Source organism: Oryctolagus cuniculus, chromosome 2, assembly GCF_051225735.1.
Source record: "Oryctolagus cuniculus isolate XC-2025 breed Fujian yellow rabbit chromosome 2, ASM5122573v1, whole genome shotgun sequence".
Lineage (NCBI taxonomy): Eukaryota > Metazoa > Chordata > Mammalia > Lagomorpha > Leporidae > Oryctolagus > Oryctolagus cuniculus.
The window spans coordinates 169826114-169841876 of NC_142868.1; positions in this window are offsets into that span (position 1 = coordinate 169826114).

Below are 15763 nucleotides of genomic sequence, written 5' to 3' on the forward strand. Positions count from 1 at the left end.
CTATTGAGCCACGGCGCCGGCTCGGGAGTAGATTTTGGATATGTTTCTTCTCTACTACAGGCCTTGCTTCCTAGACAATATGGCCGCCTCCTCGTCAAAGTGCAGTTTTGCACTATTATGGCTTTCAGAAAGCAATGTCTTTGATAGAATTCTATTTTACTGAACACTAGATTAATGGATACCTATTTCCCCATTGTTGCATAACTAAGAAAAAATGTTTAGGGATATTTGAATTTTTTAAATATTTATTTATTTAGAGGCAGAGTTAGAGAGAGAGAGAGAGAGAGAGAGATATCTTTCATCTGCTGGTTCACTCCCCAAATGGCTCCAGTGGCCAGAGCTGGGCTGATCTGAAGCCAGGAGCTAGGAGCTTCTTCCAGGTCTCCTATGTGGGTACAGGGGCCCAAGGATTCAGTATATCTTCTGCTGCTTTCTCCAGTGCAATGACAGGGAGCTGGATCAGAAGTGGAACAGCTGGGACTCAAACCGGTGTCCATATGGGATGCTGGCACTGCAGGTGAAGGCTTAAACTACTATGCCACAATGATGGTCCCTCAGAGGTCTTTTATAGAATAACAACAAAAAATATTTTTTTTACTTTAAAAAGTAAAACTGCAATATATATATATACATATAGATATTCATTGAAAATTTATAAAAGTCAAAGATGGGAAGAATCCAAAGATGCAAGATCAGGGGGATTATAAAGTACATTAAAGTTTTTATTCAACAGACAATTAAAATGATTAAAATTATAATTACGAAGATTATGAGGAAACATGGATATTTTATCTCCTATCTCCCAAACTTTCTTTTAAATTACCAAATTGCAATCAATAAAAGACTCTCAAAATTAACTGTTGGCATAAAGCTGTTGGCAGCATAACCTGCTGGTGATTCACTTGGGAAAGTGAAGACTTGAAGGTGACTTCTAAATGTTTGGCTTGAACATGTTTGGTGACTATTGCTGCTTTTTCCTGAGGTGAGGAAGAACTGGAAAGTGGACATTGGAAAACCACCTCTGCTTGTCTGTACTAATCTTGAGAAACTTCTTAGACATCTACGTGGTGCAATAGAGCAGGCAGTGGGATATAGGAACTTGAGCTCAGAAAAGAGGACAGTGAGTCAAAACTTGGTACTTTAAATTGAAGAGCCACTAGTATGTAGATGATATTTATTTTGTTTTGTTTTTGTTTTAAAAGATTTTATTTATTTATTTGAGAGGTTGAGTTACAGACCGTGGGAGGGAGAGACAGAGAGACATTGGTTCACTCCACAAATGGCCACAATGGCCGGAGCTGCATGGATCTGAAGCCAGGAGCCAGGAGCTTCTTCCGGGTCTCCCACATGGGTGCAGGGGCCCACAGACTTGGGCCATCTTCCACTGCTTTCCCAGGCCATAGCATAGAGCTGGATTGGAAATGGAGCAGCCAGGACTAAAACCAGTGCCCATATGGGATGTTGGCGTTGCAGTGGAGGATTAACCTACTGTGCCAGAGTGTCGGCCCCTGTAGATGATACTTAAAGACGTGAGACTGATGAGCTCACCTAGGAAGAGAGTATAGATGGACAGTACAAGAATATCTGGGAAATAGCTTCAAGCCATTCCAACTATTAGAGGACAAACCAAGAAAGGGAAACCAGCAAAACAAAAACAAAAAACCCTAGGAAATGTGGCCAGTTGAGGAGGAGAAGAGGAGAAAGTGGTGTCATGGAAACTGAAAGAGGAGGGTGCTTTGGGAGAGAGTGAGGGGTCCAAGGGCAAGACAAGGGAATGGTGTCCAGAGCACAAGTGGAGGAGTCGGCCTTTGATGAATAGGTTTGCTCTGTTGATCATTGATGTACATACTGAGTACCCTGGCATGCACACTGGATGCTCAGTAAGTCCTTACTGTTGTTACAAGGGTCAGTCTCATTGAATAACCAAGGGAAACAATTGTTGACTGGCCCAACTTATTGCTTGGAAGTCAGGCCTCAAATGATAGCACCAGAAATTGATATGGCCTGGCCAAGAAGAAAAATGGTAAAATAGAAGAGTGATCCTCCTTTCCCTCCTATAACACTACTCAGACAAGCTGTGTTCCTACGTGATGGGGTAGGGGTAGGGGGTATTTGTGTGATATGCTTGAAATATGGAAATACCCTAGTAATTGGTGACTAAGAGATATTACTGGCTTGACATTGAATTTGTCATACCCTTTTTTGCTGGATTGTGTCTACTTATTAATAATGTTCTTCAGAGTTCCTGAGACTGGTCGCCAGGGGAATGTAGAGAAAACTACAACCTCCAAACCTCTAGTATGTTGCAATCAAGGTAGAACCACTGTAACTGCTGAGACACACACCTAGACGTAGTTATTTCAGTGCCCCATGGAGAAAAACCTCCTAACCAAGTTGTACAGCAATCCAAGAGAATGCAAGTTATAGCTATTGCTTCAAAAAGTACTGTACTTAAGCTGGAACCCTGGGGCTTTATTCATATGGAATATTATTTTTGATTATTAGGCCTCAATGTTGGAACACCAAGTTGATGTTTCTTGCCAAATAGCTGATGAATAAAATATCTACATCCTCAGAAGCATTAATAAAAAGGAAGACTTCACACCAAAACATAAATTTTCTGTAATCTGTTAATAAATAGGTAAATAGCCTAATAAAAATTAAAATTGAATCACAACTTTATCAGGCAGGATTCTTATTGCAAACATCAGAAACAGCTTGAACAGAGTTATGCTGAAGAATGATTTATTAGAATAGTGAAAGTGACCTGATGTCCATTTCAATAGAATGGGTGAATAAATTGTGATGAAGTCATACAGTGAAAAATGTGACACTGGGACAAGACAGATCACGGTACACACATGCGTGAATGTACCTCAGAGAAGCAACGTCGAGTGAAAGCCGCCAGACAGCAGGTGCTGAGTATGTGCTATTTACTTCTGCCTACCTAAAGTTCAAAGGCAAAACATAACTATGCTAGTGTCACAAGAGTGGTTAACGTGAGGTAGCACGGGGCTGAAAGGAGACATTGGGGGAAATTTAGGGTGCTGATTTACACAGGTGTGCTCGGTTTGGAAAATTCCTTCAGTTGTAGCTTTTTGATGTTTTCTTTTCTGTATGTTTGTCCTCATGAAATTCATACAGGAGAAATCAACAGACCATTATGTATAATTTAACTATCAGCAAACCACTGGGTAGGTCAAAATATCAACACCAAGTGTTGGAAATGCAGATGTAGGGACCACACACACTTCCCAAATCTGGCATTGAACTTGCCCTTGAGCAACGTGCCCACTGCAGCACCAAATGCTGTGATTTGCTCTGTAGATGTTTCCCATGGACACACACACACACACACACACACTTCAACACCTGGCATTCAGTCATGTATGCATTTATTTACTTTCTATCTCCCCAACTAGAATGTGAGCTCATAGCTGGCACATAGTAGGTACTCAAAAAATATGCATTGAGTGTAGCTGCCTTGTTCATAACTGAGCAGAACTCCCCATCTTTCTCTAGATGTCATCATCTCAGGGTCCAGTTGAGCCTTGCTGCCCCAGGAACACATTCGTTCTTTTAAAATTCATTTCCTACAGTTGTCTGATTTGTCATTGTTCATTGAAAGCTTTATTCTCATAAGGCCATCTTGTTTGCTGTAGTTCTAAGTTCAGATGGGGGGAGTTGTCCCACTGTAACCCTTGCATACTCGTAACTTGTGATATGCTCACACACAGAGCTTACTGAAGCAAATCTCGAGGGAAGTGGTGCACATGGAGATGGGAATTTGTACATCAAAGAAGGATGGGGTTATTTCCTTGACCTTGATGAAATTTCAACTCCATCTGATTTTTTTTCACTGTCACCCCCACTGAGAGAGTATTATCCATTTCTAGGGCCTGCTGCCAAGTTCTACAGTGGAGCCTCCCTCCTGCTACCTTTTCTGCTGCTTAAAATGTTTTAGGAAAGAACTCAGAGATCTCTTAGTTGGCCCATAAAACGAGGCACTCCCTTCTCTGTGTCAGTTCCTCAAAGCCTGCCCTGGCCAGCAATGGTGGTGGCTCCCAGGGAACTGACCAGGCTTTTACTTTCCTGTCTTATCCTGGGAAAGACAATGTGATAAGAGCAGAGTGGCCCTGTAATTTTACTTAGACTCCACACACTCCCATGAAAGCCATCTCTTTTCCTCCCAGAGTTAGATCAAAGAGTTGTTCTACATGACCATGTTGTAAAATTTTGGTCTCCATTTCATTCCTGAATGTGTGTAGGTAATTTGGGAGGGCATGGCTGATAAGACTCAAAACTCATCTCTATTCTGAGTTGAGAAAGAGAAAGGAAAAGCTTGGATGATTTTCACTGATCACCTTGCTTTGCCCACATAGTTCTTGGCTGCTTGTACCCGATTTCTCAATTTCTCCTTCTTGCTCCATCTTCCCCCTTTAGCAATCAACCTATGCTTCCAGTTGCCCCAAAGATATTTTCATTGCAATTTGCAATGTCATCTCAAGTTCAGCATGGCTAAAAGTGAATTAATGACCTTTTAAAAAAAAGATTTATTTATTTATTTTGAAAGTCAGAATTACAGAGAGGCAGAGGCAGAGAGAGAGAGAGAGAGAGAGAGAGAGGAAGATTCCACTGGCTCACTCCCCCAGTGGCTGCAACGGCCGGAGCTGTGCTGATCTGGAGCCAGGAGCCAGGAGCCAGGAGCCAGGAGCCAGGAGCCAGGAGCCTCTTCCAGGTCTCCCACCTGAGTGCAGGGGCCAAGACTTGGGCCATCTTCCACTGCTTTCCCAGGCCATAGCCAAGAGCTGGATCGGAAATGGAGCAGCCGGGACTTGAACTAGTGCCCACATGGGATGCCGGCACTGCAGGCAGCAGCTTTACTCGCTACGCCACAGTGCCGGCCCCGAATTAATAATATTTTATACCATACCTGATCTTTTTTTTTTTTTTTAAGTTAGGTTAGTGACAGTATCATTCCTCCCTTCACCTAAGTGACCAATCAAGGGCCTCCACAGGCAAGTGTAGTTGCTACGCTGTTGGCTACACTTGCTGATTCTACTTCTCAAGGGTTTGATTCATGCTGTCTCCTAATTCAGACCCTCATCACCTCTGCCCATTGAGGTTCCTTAGGCAGTGGTCAGGCAGAGTGAGAGCAGGTGTACGTGTCTACATTAGGATACTGCCTCGACCACTTAAGCTGTGTGATCTTGGGAGGTTGTTTAATCACCCTAAGCTTCGATTTCTCCAGCTCTAGAGTGTAGAGCTATCTCTTGCTATGAGAATTCAACCAGATTATGTATGGCAAGTGGTGCCTGCAAGGTATTCAAGAGTAGTAGTAATTACTTCCATCTGTTCTCTCATTACTCCAATTCGTTTTACTCATCCCTGCGACATTTACCTTCAAAAGGGCATTTCTGATCATGTTTACAACTCAGTACTGACATGCCGTGTCTACCTAAACAGAACATGCCTATTCTGATATTCTAGGTTTTCCACAAACCTTCCCTCCCTTTGATTTCCTTGATGTTGCAGTCAGAAGCACCACCTCTCCATCCCCACACCATCTCTACATCAGTCTCTATGCATTTGCCTGCCCTGTGTCTTCTGTTTGATTCAAACTCGGAGTTCCTCAAGCCCTCTCCTTGTTGATGAAATGATCTCTTCTCTTCTTTAGAAGTCTCTACACCTAATGTGATGGCCCACTTTCTTCCTGGTCATGTGTGCTCATCTTTCTCTAGCTGAAGGACCTCCATTCCTCTGGCCTCAGCTCTCTACATGTCAGTATGAATGATGAGAATTTTTTTCCCTTAAAGATTTATTTTTATTTATTTAAAAGAATGAAACACACAGAGAGAGAGAGACAGAGAGAAAGAGATCTTTCATCTACTGGTTCATTCCCCAAATGCTTACAATGGTTGTGGCTGGGCCAGGCTGCAGCCAGGAGCCAGGAGGGTCTTCTGGGCCTCCCATTTGAATGCAGGCTCCCAAGGACTTGGACAGACCATTATCTACTGCTTTTCCAGGCCTTAACAGAGAGCTGGATCGGAAGTGGAGCAGCTGGGACTCAAACTGGCACCCATATGGATGCTGGTGCTGCTGGCTGTGACTTAACCTGCTGCACTGCAGCACCAGACCCAAAAGCTGAAACTTTTAATGAGTCATTTTCCTCTTTGGCCAGCAAGATGCTGAATAACCAATTTGAGCAAATTCTCCATTAAACAGTTGGCTAGATCAATGTTTTGATACACAAGGTCTTGCTGAAATAAGAACCAAAGCTGGAAAAGTAATTATGAGCCTAGTTCTTATCCTCAAGCAATATTCTGCTCACCCAGTCTATTTCCCTGATGCTAAGCTTCGTGCCTTGGTGATCAGTAGTGCCGGATCGCACAGCAGTGTCACCTCGTATGGAACAGGGTAGGTCAACCCCACCTGTCTGAATAAGTGTTTCAAGTAAAACTCATGCTTTTCACACCAATCAGATGCAAATATCAGTTCTCATTGCTTTTCTTTATCAGTTTATTGGGGGGGGTAAATGAAAAATAGAAAATGTATGCATTTGAGTTGTACCACTTGCTGTTTCGACGTATGTATACATTGTGAAACATCACTGCAATCAAGCTAGTTAACTTATCCATCACTCACACAGTTATCTTTCATGTAAATGTGGTGACAGAACTTAAGATCCACCTTCCTAGCAAATCCAAGTATACATATAGCACTGTTACCTGTGGTCAGGTATCGTTATCTGCAGTCACCATGAGATCCAGTTCATCTCCTGTAGCTGAAGCTTCGTACCCTTTGACCAACATCTCCCGTTTCCTCCACGCCCTGGGTCCTGGTAATCACCCTTTTACTCTCTGCTTCTCTTAAGTTTTACTATTTTGGATTCCACATTCGAGTGAGATCATGCAACGTTTGTCTTTCTGCATCTGGCTTATTTCACTTAGCCTAGTATTCTTCATTTTCATCCCACTGTCACAAATGGAAGGATTTTCTTCTTCAAATATCAGTTCCCTTTAAGCTCTTTGAGGACCTTCAGAAAGTCATTCCATCTTCCAACAGCTGCTTCTTTCAGAATCCCATGCTAGTTTTGTAAATTCCCTCTCATGACTAGCAATCCCTTCTTCCAGACATTGGCCACAGACTAGAGGGAGGGGGAGGAAAGAAAAAAATCCTGCCAAAAAGCTAGGCCTTAAAAAAATGAGGTTACATTCCATTTTGAAAAGTTTTGACACAAGTTCCCTTCCCTCCTCCCAGCGCCTTACCTCACCCCCTACTATTTTTTACTCAATTCAAGAATTTTTTTTAGAAACAATATCCTTAAAAAATCTTAAATTAACTAAGAAGATACTGCTAGTCTTAAAAACAATATAACTGAGAAATGGCTTGGCCATTTAGGCTTAAGAGAACTTTAAAGCTTGAAATGTTTGTTCATGTGAACCTGATGTTATAATTTTAATATTTTTCTTGAAATATAGGTCATCCTACACTGACGACCCATGGTTCCATGAATACTGCACAAATATGTCAGGCTTACTTGGTGGCTTATCTGCCAACAAAGTATCACTTTTATAATTTTAAAATATATTTCTCTGTTTATTTTTCCTTTGCTTATGACATCTTGAGTATATTTGCATTTGCCTTTCTCTGTCTCTCTTTCCAAAGGGATCTTCTAAGAAAAATTCTGAGCATACACAAAAGTAAATAGTATATTGGCCGGTGCCGCGGCTTACTAGGCTAATCCTCCGCCTTGCGGCGCCGGCACATCGGGTTCTAGACCCAGTCGGGGCGCCGGATTCTGTCCTGGTTGCCCCTCTTCCAGGCCAGCTCTCTGCTATGGCCCGGGAGTGCAGTGGAGGATGGCCCAAGTGCTTGGGCCCTGCACCCCATGGGAGACCAGGAGAAGCACCTGGCTCCTGGCTTCAGATCAGCACGGTGAGCCGGCCGCAGCGCGCTGGCCGTGGTGGCCATTGGAGGATAAACCAATGGCAAAGGAAGACCTTTCTCTCTGTCTCTCTCTCTCACTGTCCACTCTGCCTGTCAAAAAAAAAAAAAAAAAAGTAAATAGTATAATGAACTTCAAATATTAATCACTCAAATTCCAGAATTGCCAGTATTTTTCCACTTTTACTCCATCTATACTTTTATTTATTCATTCTTCCTTGCTTTTGGCTGAATAATGTTAAGGCAAATTAGAGTCACAATCATTTAACCCTTTCCTATCCAAGAAACAATGGGCATTCTTTAGAGACAAGAAAGAAATAAAGGACACCAAAGTTGGAAAAGAAGGGGTCAAATTATCCGTGTTTGCAGATGACGTGATGTTGTACATAGAAAAGCCTAAACACTCCACCAAAAAGCTGTTAGAAATTGATAAACCAATTCAGTAAAATTGTAGACTACCAAATAAACATACAAAAAGCAGTAGCTTTTTTTGTTTACTAATGATGAACTCACAGAAAGAGAAATCAAGAAAGAAGTCCCATTCACAATAGCCACAAAAAATAAATATTTAGGAATATATTTAACCAAAGAAGTGAAAGATCTCTACAATGAAAACTATCAAACATTGATGAAAGAAATCATCAAAGACACAAAAAAGAAAAGATATTCCTTACTCATGAATCAAAAGAATCGATATCATTAAAATGTCTATACCACCTAAAGCAACCTACAGATTCAATGCAATCCCTATCAAAATACCAATGACAATCTTTACAGAATTAGAAAAAGCAATCCAAAAACTCATGTGAAATCACAAAAGACCCAGAATAGCTAAAGTGATTCTGAACAAGAAAAAAAATCAAGCTGGAAGCATCAGAATACCTGACTTCAAAGAATACTGCAGAGCTATAGTAATTAAAAACAGCATGGTACTGGCATAAAAATCAGTACACAGATCAATGGAACAGAATAGAGAGCCCAGAAATTAATCCACAGGCACACAGCCAACTGATTTTCTACAAAAGTACTCAAACCAGGCAGTGAAGTTAGGATAACCTCTTCAACCAATGGTACTGGCAAAACTGGGTGTATATATGTAGAGAAATGAAATTAGATCCATACCTCATACCATATACAAAAATCAACTCAAGATGTATTAAAGACCTAAATGTAAGAACTGAGACTATGAAGTTGCTAGAAGAAAATGTAGGGGAAACACTCCAAGATATTGGTGTACGGGATTCTTTCTTGGACAAGACCCCAAAAACACAGGCAACAAAAGAAAACTAAATAAATGGGACAGTATCAAACTCAGAAGCTTTTACACAGCAAAGGAAATGATCAATAGAGTGAAGAGGCATCTAATAGAATGGGAAAAGATATTTGCAAACTACCTATCTGACAAAGGACTAATAACCCAAATGTATCAAAAACTTAAAACTCAGCAGCAACAGCAAAAAGCCAGTCTAGTTGATAAATGGGCAAAGGACCTCAATGGACAGTTCACAAAAGAAGAAATACAAGTGGTCAATAAATATATGAAAAAATGCTCATCATCACCAGCCATCAGGGAAATGCAAATCAAAACCACAATGAGATATCACCTCACCCCTGTCAGAATGGCTAAAATCCAAAACACAGAGAGTAACAAATGCTGGTAAAGATATGGACAAAGAGGAGCACATATACACTGTTGGTGGGGATGTAAATTTGTGCAGCCACTGTGAAAACAGTGTGGAGATTTCTTCAAAAACTAGGAATAGACTTGCCATAGGATCCAGCAAGCCCACTACTGGGTATGTACCCAAAAGACTTGAACACATTGTATCGAAGAGACACCTGCATCACCATGTCCATGGCAGCACTGTTCACAATAGCCAAAAAGGTATCTATCATCAAATGAATGGATGAAGAAAATGTGGTATAGATAAACAATGGACTAGTATTCAACTATAAAAAGAATGAAATTCTACCATTTGCAGCAAAATGGATGCAACTGGAGGACATCATGTTGAGTGAATTAAGCTGGACAGTGAAAGACAAATACTGCATGTTCTCCCTTATATGTGGGAGCTAAAGTTTAGAACACAGACAAAAAAAAAAAAAAAAAGAAAAAAAAAAGAAAAAAAAGAAAAATCAACGTCTGTGTGTATCAGTATTGCTACAAATATAGTTTTGTAAAACTTTCTTTTATACTTTTGTGAAACCAATGGTGAAGAAGGTTATACTATTATAGTTTTAATGATCTGTGAATCCTTTAAAATTTACTGTATATGAATGAAATGGTCATTTTTCCATTCAACTATTATTTATAGCCATTGTCTATATTCCCACGAAACTAGGGTCTTTTTGCTTTTTACTTGTTAAGTTTCTTATTAGGTGAAGTATTAAGCCTTTTTACTGTAATGTAAATTTAAGATTTGCTATCTCAAAAACTAAAAAAAAAAAGGTAGGTGGGAAAGAGGACAGGAGGGAGGAAGAGAGGAAGGGAATATCATTTATGTTCTTAGAATTGTATCTACAAGTCACATTGAATCTGTCAAAAATTAATTAAAAATAAAAACATTTTTTAAAAAGAGCATTGCTAAATATATGGGCATGTTTTGACATAACCACAATACCACTATCACACTTATCAAACTAACAATGTGTAATCGATATCATCTAGAACACAGTCCAAATTCAAATTCCTTTCCTGGTTTTCGGAGTGCTCAGGTCAGGATCTCGGCAAGGCCATGCACTTTATTGGGCAGGTTAGGGTTGGAGAAGGGGCCTAGGGTTCGACAGCCCAGGGCCTCTGAGGCGGGGAGGATGAACTGCAGGAAAGGCCTCTGAGCAGTGTTGCCTGCATAATGGTCTATAAGGCACTGACCATAATTGGAATAATTTTTCATTCCTCTTTACCTGTGAAAGAAGGCCTTCTTAACTGTGATTCCATGTATAATTGAAATTTGAGGGATCCCAGGATTTGTTATATTTGCAGTTGTGGCTTCCAGAAGAACCAATCTACCTCCTCTATCCCTTCTTACTCCAAAAATATCACAAAACACCATTCCCAAGTCGAAAAGAAATTGTCATTGCTTTTGCTGACAATCTTTCACATAATTGGCTGTTCGCTGTTCCCTCCTATTTCAAAGCTGTGTTAGGTGTAATCTCAATCCCTTTACCTACTACTTTATTCTCAATGAAGCAGACACTATGTTTGATAGTCCTGAACTTATTCTGTGCTGACATTAATGATTCCTGGAGTTGCTAACAATATCGCAATATATGTCAGCACCTCGGGTGTTGATAAACTTAACCTATACAAGTCAATTCTAACGCACGCTTAAAGCATTGTGCAACTCACCTGTCCAGTAATATTTCACCATCTGTGGATCCTAGCGAAAGATGGGTCTAATTCAAAGGGTTTGCTTCATTTTCTTTGGCTTTGGAGACTAAAGAAATTGGCAATAAACAGTGGTGGGGGCTGCTTCTGTCAACGCACAGTGGGAGTCAAGGAAGAAGCTTTCACTCCCTCCTACAGCTCTTCCCAGCAGACTTCAAACACAAGATTTCATCCAATGGGGAGCCCTCCAAACTCCTAATCGCCAACCCAGTGAGAGCTTCAAGTTGCTGGGAATTTCATAAGGCAAAATTCCCCAGGGAGTTTCAACAGCGGTTCTAAAGGAGCCAAAACCCCTCTAGCTCTTTGGCCCAACTCAAAAGCCCAGCTGCAGAATAGCCTCCCACACTCAATGCTTCTACCACTGGAGGTTCAACAGCTGTGTTGTTCTTCTCAGTGTCAACTCCTGTCCATTCAGGGAACTCTACAAAGTGAGGGTGGGCTAGATGGGGGCAGGGTTGGGGACCAAATACGATCACCAGCACTGTCACCACCAGCCCACACATTTCTCTAGCCCTCTATGGTTGCAAAGGATGTTCATGAATGTAATGACCTTGATCATCATAGTGACCCTGGAAGGTAGAGAATATAGGATGTCTTTCACTGTTTTACACATAAGCAGACACTGAAGCTCACTTTAATTAAGTGCCTTTCCACTGTCCTACACTTCCTAGAGTATCCATCTTTGCCCTCTAGTACAAGGTGTTGTCTTTTTCCCTGTGTGGTCTTACTATAGGTGTAGCTTTGAAGACAGTCTTAACTGGGTTTTTTAAACTACTAGACCCAACTCACTTGTGTACCAAGTAATTATACTTCAGTCTTCAGGGAGCCTGAGTGAACCTGATGTAGCCCAGGCCAGCCGACTTCTCAAATGATCTAGTAGTTTTGCTTTAGTCCCATAAAATTTTTGTCTTTTTCTGTGTGCTTATTTTTTTTTTTTCTGTGTGCTTATTGACATGAAAATGATGGTACCCATTGCTTAAAAAGAAACTGTGTTCCTAAATTTGTATTTAGGAAATGCATGAAGTTTGTATACCTTAAATAAAATGTTTCTGGGAAAAAATATGATAGGTAGGTGAGGTGATAGGCTAATTGGCTTGATTTAATCTTTATTTAAAAATCTTTATTTAAAATTTCACATTGTTCCTCATAATATAAATAATTCTCAACTTGAAGTAAAACATTCACATCAACATGAAAAATTAAAAAAAAGGAAAGTGTGAAAATACTCCCTCTTTCTAATGAACTGAATATCTAAAAGCCAGTCAGTATACTTGGCTTTGAGAAGTCAGGTTCATCAACCATAAGTAGACAATAGAATTTAATTAGCAATTTTAAGTGAATTTTAAAACTCTACAGCATTTCCCCCAGGGAGGTTCTCATAGCATGCACTGTGAGATGAAGTGCTTATGTGAAAAACTTTATGGTCAGTTGTCACAAAGCAACTTCTTGTTCCTTTTGCCTGTGTCCTCTGATGGAATAATTCATCTCCATCTCCCCTATCCCCTAGTATATTTAGACCACAAGCCCTGACCTACACTCTACTCAACGGTATTTAGCCCTGAGATAAAATGAGTCAGTCCCATTGTATGGAGTAATTTCTTTGTTTATATGGATTAGCTCACATCATTACTCTTACTTGAAGTATTATGAAAAATTTTCTTTTCTCCATGGTTTTGTTTTTATTAGGTTTTCGATTTTGCTATTCTTGACTCAGGTCCAACAGTCAATGAATGGAAACATGGCCTTAGGCAAAATTAAGATGTTCGCTAAAATACCTATCAATCTCTTCTATCTTCCTATGTTCCAGTCTCTTGTCTTAACAGCCAATACTAGTAGATCTCAGGGACCTGTACTCAGCCTCATACACTTTCTGTCTTCACTTGTTTCTCACCTGAGAAAGTCAACTCACACTAAGGCATATGATTATTTAATCCGGGTCTCAGCTAACATTTATAAAACCACTTCTTACATGCAGACAAGATTCTGGGAGCAGAGAAGTATAATAGCAGAGAGGTGGTTTTGTATCAGTTTTTCTCATGACACCATATGGATGATTCTGTTGCATGAGGAACCAGCTAATAACCCACGGGGATAAAGTTGTATTGGTTAGGAACCTTTCCATCCAAGTGACAGAAAATCAACCCAACTGGCTAAAGCAAAAAAGGTAATGTGTTTTCTCACGAAACTGAAAAGTCTATCAATATATTTGAATCATGGCAGGATCCAAAGTCTCAAATGAGGTCATCAGGACCAGTGTCCCTCAACACTTGGTACTGCTTTCTTCACACAGATGTCCCTCCCCCTTCCTTGTGGCCAAATGTCTGCCAGCAACTTCCAGGTACATCTTCACCCTTCCAACTCCAGAAGTAAAGAGTTTGAACCTTATCCATTTGCTTAAAGCCAAGTCTACAATTAATTATGTTTGGATTTATTTGGTTCCAATCTACATATTCAAGCAAACTCTTTGGCCAAGGGAAAGTAATATTCTGAGTGGCCAGGTCTGGGTCTTGTGTCTAATCCTGGAGTAACAGATGGATTGCATATGGACTACAAGTGGAATAAGAACTGCTTTTTTAAAGCAAAATCAAGATACTAGGAGGGCCTAAAACAATTGTCCACTCCAGTTTGTAATGAAAACATTGAGATGGTCAGTCTAGGAAGGGTATGGACAAACTGGTAACTCACTTTGGGATAGACAAAAAAAAAAAAAGATGCTTGATAGTTAATTTTATATACCACTTTCAACATTCCAAATTAGCTCAGTTGGTGAAGCCCAAGAGTCTTACTTGTACATACACTTTGCATTAAGGGATGCCCAGGTAGCTGGCAAAATATAATTTCTGGAAGTATCTGTATAGGTGTTTATGCAAAAGATTAGCATTTAAATCAGTAGACTAATAAAGAAGATTGGGTGAATGTCATACAATCCATTGAGGGCTCGAACAGAAAAACAAGGCAAAGGAGGGGAGAATTTGCTCTTTCTCTCCGAGCTGGGGCATTTGTCTTCTCGTGCATTGAAGCTCCTGGTTCTTGGGCTTTTGGGTTCTGGGAATTATTTCAGGATACCCTGCCCATGCCAGTTCTCAGGCCTTTGGACTCAAACTGATTTATGTCTTTCCTCGTTCTCCAGTTTGCAGATGGTGTATCATGGGACTTTGTGGCTACCGTAATCGGTGAGTCAATTCCCGTATTAAGTATCTTCCTCTCTCTCTCTCTCTCTCTTTCTCTCTTTCTCTTTCTCTTTCTCTTTCTCTTTCTCTTTCTCTTTCTCTTTCTCTCTCTGATAGGTTCTGTTTCTCTGGATAATCCTAATACAATGTGTTTAGCAGACCTCTCCATTTTCAATGTCCTTGATGTCATAAATATTATCCTGATCTAATATCTGAGAACTTGTTCTAAATTTGTGGTGAGGAAAACAAGTACAGAGAGGTGGGGGGAGGAGAAGGAGGGGATCCCTGTGAAAGTTAACTTATAAGTGATCACAGTACCAGACTGCAACACAAAGACACCATGTATTCAAGAACATGAGGCTGGTTTGAGAAGACATCTCCCATTTCAGAGACAACCTAACTAAGACTGTAAGAGTGATCATATCAACAAAGTGCTGATGTAAACTGTGATGAAGGCACAGGAAAATGGCAAGAATGTTCTCCAGACTCATGTCAGGTCAGTCCTAGTTGGAGAAGCCCATGTAAAAAAGCACAGTTTTGTGTGCAGTTCTAAATCCAGACATACCCTCACCCTTCCTAGATGGTCAGTCTGAGCACATCTCTGTTCATGGGGATACGGTAGTGTGCCGCTTTCCCTGGGTTGTGTGAGGGCTGGGTAAGATATCACATGTGAAAAGCTTAGCTGCATCCAAAAGAAGTGGTAGCTGATATTAGTATTTTAGAAACTTCCCTGGTAAGTTCTAAGAAGCTGTTTCAGGTAGAACATATCTCTGATTCTTGGAAGAACTACTTAGGGTTGGCGCTATGGGGTAGCAGGTAAAGCTGCTGCCTGCAGTGCTGGCATCCCACATGGGTGCCAGTTCAAGTCCTGGCTGCCCCACTTCTGATCCAGCTCTCTGCTATGGCCTGGGAAAGCAGTGGAAGATGGCTCAAGTGCTTGGGCCCCTGCACCCTTGTGGGAGACCAGGAAGAAATTCGTGGCTCCTGGCTTTGGATCAGTACAGTTCCAGCCATTGCAGCCTTCTGGGGAGTGAACCAGTGGATGGAAGACCTCTCTTTCTCTCTCTCTGCCTCTCTAACTCTGACTTCCAAATAAATTAAATCTTTTTTTAAAAAAAGAACTACTTGAGTATTACTCCTTTGGGGGTTTCTAGTTTTAAGGTAAATGACCAGTCATTGGAAGATATTCTTTTTTCTTCTTTTTTTAAGATTTATTTGAAAGGCAGAGCAGCAGAGGTGGATAGGGAGGTGTGTGTGT